A 7,026-nucleotide genomic window follows, 5' to 3' on the forward strand; every position below is an offset into this window, starting at 1 on the left:
GATCAAAATCTACAGCTGCCATTACATTTTGTGTGCAAAAGGATTTCCTACCGCGAAAGGCATGCTCAATATTCTTAGGAACAGATGCTCTTACATGAGTACCATCAATAGCTCCAATACAGTCCTAATTTTTTCAAAAAGGTAAAAATTAGGGACCATATGATGTTAGATTAATAGAAAAGTCAAAACAAAATAGGGATAAGCCTCACACCTTAAAGTAAGGATCCCATCTGTTGTCCCCTGCAATTTTGCTTGGAGTGTCCAAAGACGGGGGCCTAATTAGTTCCCCTCGCAGCTCTCCAATAGCACGGAGTACTTTGTTGAAATAGCGGCTAACTGTTTCCCCCGATCTATCAAAATTAGTTCCAACTAACCTATTCCTAAGGTTATGTCCCACTGTATTTAGAAACATACCCACCTGCTGCTCAACACACAAGTGACATGTATCTTGAAGCAAACCACGTTCTCTAAAAAGATTGCAAAATCGAAAAAACTTGCCTCTATTCAGTCTTAACATGTTCAAGCAAGTTGTGTCATCCTTCCAAATTTTATTATTTAGATAATCTACTCTCATCCTATCCCTTGCCTCCATAGGCCCATAGGTAATACCAACCCTTCTGGCACATCGTTTACGTTTTCTAGATTGAATAATCACCGCCATCATTGACAACAACATGTATGCAGCAGTAGCACAAGTTACAATCTTGGTCCTCTTATCCATCTACAATACAACAATAAAAGAAACACTTGTTCTTAGAGGCAATTGAACCAGGATGTCATGCTACTGGACTATTTATTCAATTCAATCCATAATACTATCAACCAGTACCATTCAAGTCAATTCAATAAATATGAACCAACATAAACATGGTGGTGTACGGTTTCAACCTTTGAGAGAAGGAGACGCGGCGCCGGCGGATGGTACGGGCGGCGACGCTTGGCAGATCCGGCGCTTGGCTCCGGTGGCGAAGCTTCACAGGGGCGGCAGCAAGCTAGGGGCGCGGCGGCGTCGGTCAGGGGCGGCGTCGGTCAGGGGGCCGCCCGCCACGGACGCCAGCGGACGGCGCCGGTCAGGGGCCGCCGGCCACCACGGAGGACAGGGGACCGGCGCCGGTCACGGGCCGCCGCCCGCCAAGGACGCCAGGGGAGCGGCGCCGGTCAGGGGCGGAGCCGCATCGGAGGGGCGGCGGCCCGTGACCGCTCCGGACCTGGCTTGGGGCGGCGCCGGAAGGGGACGGGGGCGCGGCGGCGGAAGGGGTCGGGGGCGCGGTGGCGGAAGGGGTCGGGGGCGGATCTGAGGGGTGGCGGAGCGGATCAGTCCCCGGCGGTGGATCTCAGGGACGGCGGCGGCTGAGGACGTCAGGGCGCGGCGGCGGACGTCACGGGCGCGGCGGACGTCACGGCCGGAGGCGGATCTGAAGGGCGGCGACGGTCAGGGGCGGCGGAGGGCAGGCCATCCCGATTTTTAGGGGGGGCGGCGGCGAGATCAAGGGAGAAGGTGAGGGGAAGAGGGGCGGTGGATGGGGGCTGGTGCGGCGTCTGCTATGGGCGGCGGCGATGGTGGGTGAGGCGGCGGATGGGGGCGCCGGCGGAGGAGGTCAGGGCGGCGGGGTTGGAGCCGGGCGGTGCTCTGGCGTTGGGCTCGGGGGTGAGAGGAGGTGCGGTGAGAGGAGACGCGTGAGAAGAACTGGGTCGAAACGATCCGTTGGTTTTGGAGGAATCCCTTGGACCCGGATCTAATGGGAATATTCCCATGTGGGTTCGACCCAACCCAGTTCTCTTTTGAACCAAACGTGGGACGAAGGGGGTCCGACCCGTTCCGACCCGTTCCGACCCAGTAACCAAACACACGGTTGAGGTGCAGGTCGGGTGGGGAAAGAGGAGGGCCGGGGGAAAGAGAGAAAATGCCGAGGGGATGATCAGCGGATGGATAAGGTCCAAAAGCTAGGGGTATTTTGATATGTCAAATTTAACGGTGTCAGTCGGGAATCTCACAGCAGTGTCAAAAGGCAAGAAACTTAGGAGCCGGTGTCAATAGAATGTTAAAAGGGTCTTTTTGAAACTGCTTCGCTCCAGAAAAACAGTTTCACTCCACCAACTTCACCTTCCTTCAGCTCCACTCCATCAAATCCACAAAAATATGGAGCCGTAACGCCTGTTTGGCAAATGAAAGGACTCTAGCTCTAGGAACATGATATTTTTATGTGCATTGTCTATTATACCCTGTATTGTAGGGTAAAATTGTAGGACCCACGCGTCAGTGACTCATCTTTTTTTTAATTCCCCTCCAACCTCTTCTCTCCCACGCTCCTCTCTTCCTCCAACTCGCGGCGGCGGTGCACCCGTGCCAAGGCCCCGCTCCCCCAGCTCGCGGTGATAGCGCCATATTGCCTCGAGCGGCGGGGGAGCCCAAGTTCCATGCGGCGGCGGCGGCGGCTAGGGAGCTTGAGCTTTGGGTGGCGGCGGCTAAGGAGCCTGAGCTCCAGGCGGCCGCGGCAGGGGACCTCTCTCCAGCAAGGCCATGCTTGTTCAAGGCCTTGCTGGAGAGGAGCGGGGCAAGTGCAGCGGGCGAAATTGAGCGGGGAGAAGTAGAGCAAGGGCCGCGCTCGGTTCTTGGGGGCGAGGAAGGAGGCGGAGAGGAGCGTGAACTCAGTGCGGAGCTGGTCGCCGCGACGAATCAAGGCCGTCCGCCTGGAGCTCGGGCTCCCCCCGCCGCCTGGAGCTTGGGCTCCCCCTTCCCTTGCCGCCCGGAGCTCTAGCCCACTCTGAGCCTGCGAGCTCGGGCTTCCCGCGTCGCCTGGAGCTCGGCGCGAAGGCACTTGTAGTCCGGGTTGTTCCCGTCCTGGCCACCCTTCCACGGTAGCGCCTCAATCTTGCGCCACATGGCCGTGTCGGCGCCACCGACGGTGCTCCTGGTGCCGACGCGCACGGCCTCCTCAGTCTGGAGCTGGATGCCGAACTCGAGCGCCTTCCTGAGTGGCCGCGGTGTGGGTGAGCGCAGCGGCAACGGGGGGCGTGGCGAGTAGTGGGGAGAGTGAGCGCACGACGTGCACGAGTGAGGAGGCGAGCAAGAAGGAGAGCGAGAAGAGCACGAGCAGCAGGATGAGGAGAACGACGCTGAGGACGAGGAAGGGGGTGACAGGAGAAAGGAAGGGGGCGATAGGAAACTGTTTTGTTTTGCGAACCGGTATCTTGTGTAACCGGTGGTATGGTGGGTAATTACCCTCCAACTCCAAGAGAAGGTTTGAAACTGGAGTTTTCGGAGCACCCCTTGAGGTGCTCAAAAAACCTTGGAGTTGGCCCCTAGATCCACCTTTTTTCTAAAGTTGGTGCCAGTGGAGCTGGAGGTGTTTGGTAAGATGAATCTAGAGTGGAGCTCTGGAGTTGGTGCTAGTGGAGCTGGAGGTGTTTGGCAAGATGAATCTAGAGTGGAGCTGCAAAACTTGGAGCGGATTAGTCCCAAACACGCTCTAAGTAGGGAATTGATCTATCTTCTGGTGTCACACATGAAATTTTCTTTTATTTCTTTTGGGGGTGGATGTTTCATGTATGTTAGTTAGATGTATGTTAGTTAGGCAAAACTTTGACCCATGGCTGCCGGTCACAAGTGCATCCTAGTCAGCTCACGAGGTCCAAAATGGACGGAAGTGATGACGGTTATCATACCAGTAGCATAGTTTAACTATGGCTACACAGAGCTTGATTCGGTATACAGTAGTAATAGACTTGACCGTTCGTGCATAAATACAGATCACAAATAGCTGTGATTTTTTTTTAAAAAAACAGCAGAGCCGCATGTTATATTGAAGAAGAGATCCGTGCAGCACTGTACAAAAGGGAAAACCTAGAGCTGCAAAATGGAATGGGTACATGTTTGCAATGGTAGGAATAAAGCTGTGCTTGGCTCACGACCACAGGTCGCCACGCCACAACCTGTGGCGAGAGAAATTGGCGCCACAACTTGTGATGTGGCTGGCAAGCAGACAACCCCTAAACTATTACTGTTGGAATTAAAGGCATTTTCCAGTTAATTTTAATTTGAAATATTAAATAAGACATGACATATTTGATAGCAAAGACATGAGCTTGATCCTTTATGTATATAGCGATAAACATAAAGCATGCCATGAAAAACAAATAATGAACTAGCAAGTTCACGAGAAAGTACCCTGTGGCGGGACCAGTTCCAGAGGAACCGAATACGCCGTTATCCGACATTATTAGTCGAGCCTGTTCGATGTAGTCGATCAAAAGGTGATGCCGTGCAGATGTGCCTTCAAGAAGTAGAGGTGTGCAACATAGCTCCACCTTATAAGTTGGTTAGGGACCCTCTCAACTTCCAAGGTGGTTTTATTCCAAATGTAACTACCACCATGTGCATGGGCCTTGGGATTTAATTGATTAAATGATTAATAGGCCATGCTGATGCGCTCCCAAAAACTTGATCGCCCTTCTACTCCTCGGGTGCAGAGTCTCAAGCAAAGGGCGTAGCTTTGGAGGCCTGCTCTTCTGGCATGTTCCCTGTGCACACAGGTCGCCGGAACGGAGAAGTAAAATGCAACGCATCAGTTTTAGATAGCTCTGGTAGTAGTTGTAGCACGCGGAAGACTGAGAAGGAGCGCCGCTCTTATAGTGCACCAAAAACCTTTGGTTGTCTAGGTTCAACACCATTATTCGGCTGCCATCAAATAGTCAATTACTACTAATCCCAACCATCAATAGGCAACCATTACTAGTCATTTGTTGTTAGTTTTTTAATCCACATCAGTTACTAGTCACTAAACACAACGTCAGTTACTAGTTATCAACTAGTGGTTAAAAACTGCAAAACCATACCAAGCCCAGCCCACACATCACGTCTATCCGTCCAGCCGATTGCGTCGCGTCGCGTCACGTCACGGCGCGGCTCGGCTTGGCAAGGCTCGACGAGGTGAGGTGAGCGAGCGTGCACGCATGTGGCATCCTGCTATCCCTCTTTCAACTTCTCAACAGGTGCAGCATGGCTCCACCTTATAAGTTGGTTAGGGACTCTCTCAACTTCTAAGGTGGTTTTATTCCAAATGTAACTACCACCATGTGCATGGGCCTTGGGATTTAATTGATTAAATTATTAATAGGCCATCGAGGCCCATTTAATCTAACAATCCCACTAAATTCCAAGGCACATGTTCAGTTCCACTGCTGTTTAATATATCGGCTTTTCGATGGAGACCTATTTAAGGTTGAACATCCACCTAGAGCAAAAGCTACATTTGTTCACAACTGAACAATGGACTATGCCTTGAATTGCCAGTTTTGTGCGAACAAGTTTCACTTAACTCCTTAACCAATACTAGGCTGCAAAATGCATCCCCTCTGGTTGAAGCATATAAGTCATACTTTTGGACCTTTCATGAGTCTCTAGAGGTTACCCAATCTCATAGACTGTGAATAGCAATCAAACTCATATAGGTGTGCTCCTTAAAAGATGTTTCTGCAGGTAAACATCTTTGCTTGAAAACAAGCCACTTGGATCACATTAAGGTGTTAACCAACCTGCCATGCAGAAAAGGAGAGAATGCATCTCCAACGGGATGGGTTTGTATAAAAGTACTCTCCTTCTCAGTTAGTCAATAGTTTGTTTCACCATCCTAATTCACAAGATCTTCGATCAAATAGGATAGGTAACCACTATGACATAACTCTCATGTGGGTCTTAATCCCATCTCCCTCGATGCCTGATCAATCACATTTCGTGAAAGACCTTTAGTAAAAGGATCCACCAGATTTTTAGCAGTCTAGATATAGCCCAATGCTATCACTCCAGAGTTTCTCATTTTCCTAACAGACTTCAGCCGCCTTTTTTGATGCCTTGACGACTGCATGTTGTCTCGTGAATTATTTACCCCAACAATCACATTTTGCTTATCACAATTCATTAGGATAGCCGGTATAGGTTTCTCAACCATAGGTAAATCCATCAAGAGATCATGAAGCCATTTAGCCTCAACTGTTGTGGTATCCAGTGCTGTGAGTTATGCTTCCATTGTTGACCTCGCTAAGATGGTCTGCTTGCAAGACCTCCAAGAAATAGTGCCACCTCTAAGTGTGAACACATATCCAATAGTGGCTTTTATCTCATCAACATTTGATATCAAGTTTGAGTCACTGTAGCCTTCCAGTTGTAACACCCCAGGTGTTAAGTTAGGGTTAAACAACTTCACTTAAGCAAAATGAGCATCATAGCATTGCATCAATTTCTTTTCTTGTTAAGAAAATGGGGTTTTCAAATTTTTGTTGGTTGTTCTCCCGACTCGAGTTTTGATTCTGAGGTTTGTCCAAAATCGTGACCCCACCTGTCATCCGCCCTTCTTTCTGCCTTCTTTGGAATCCTCTATTAGGACCGATGCGTTCCGCCTGATGGACGCCACACCGCACATCATTCCGCCCAGCGTCGAAAGTCAGCGCTCGCGTGACTGAAATCGCACGCCGTTCCACCTCGTCCCATCGCCAACCACTCCATCGCCCACGCCTCTGCACGCCACTACTCTTCCACTGTAGCGCTGACCCCGCCCCGCACACGCCTGACACCGCCGTGGACTGCCAGAGCAAATGGGTAACCATTCCCCGTAAATAGTTCCCGCCCGAGCAGGCCTCGCTCTTCTGCTCCCATTCACCTCTCCACTCTTCCTCGTCCAAGAGCTAGAACAAGCAAGCTAAACAAACTCTTCTTCCACCAGCTATGCTCAAAAACTCTGTTCAAAACTTCCGATTCACCATCACCCCCACCTCGCCGACACTCCCAGTTAGTCTCCAACCTCACTGAACGCAGCCAGAGTTTCTGGAGCCAAGAAGAGAAGTGTTGATGGTGCCATCACCCTCGCGTTCCACCCTTTCCAACCCCTTCTTCTCCAAAACAGAGTCTTTGAAGAAGCTCTCATTAAGGCATTGCATTTTCTGAGTTTTTCGGGTAGTCGAGAGTCCCACGACGGCGCCTGTGTGCAAGCACCACCGGACGTGTGTACTCCGAGTAGTTTTGGGGCCACG

This window comes from Setaria italica, chromosome V, assembly GCF_000263155.2.
Source record: "Setaria italica strain Yugu1 chromosome V, Setaria_italica_v2.0, whole genome shotgun sequence".
Classification (NCBI taxonomy): Eukaryota; Viridiplantae; Streptophyta; class Magnoliopsida; order Poales; family Poaceae; genus Setaria; species Setaria italica.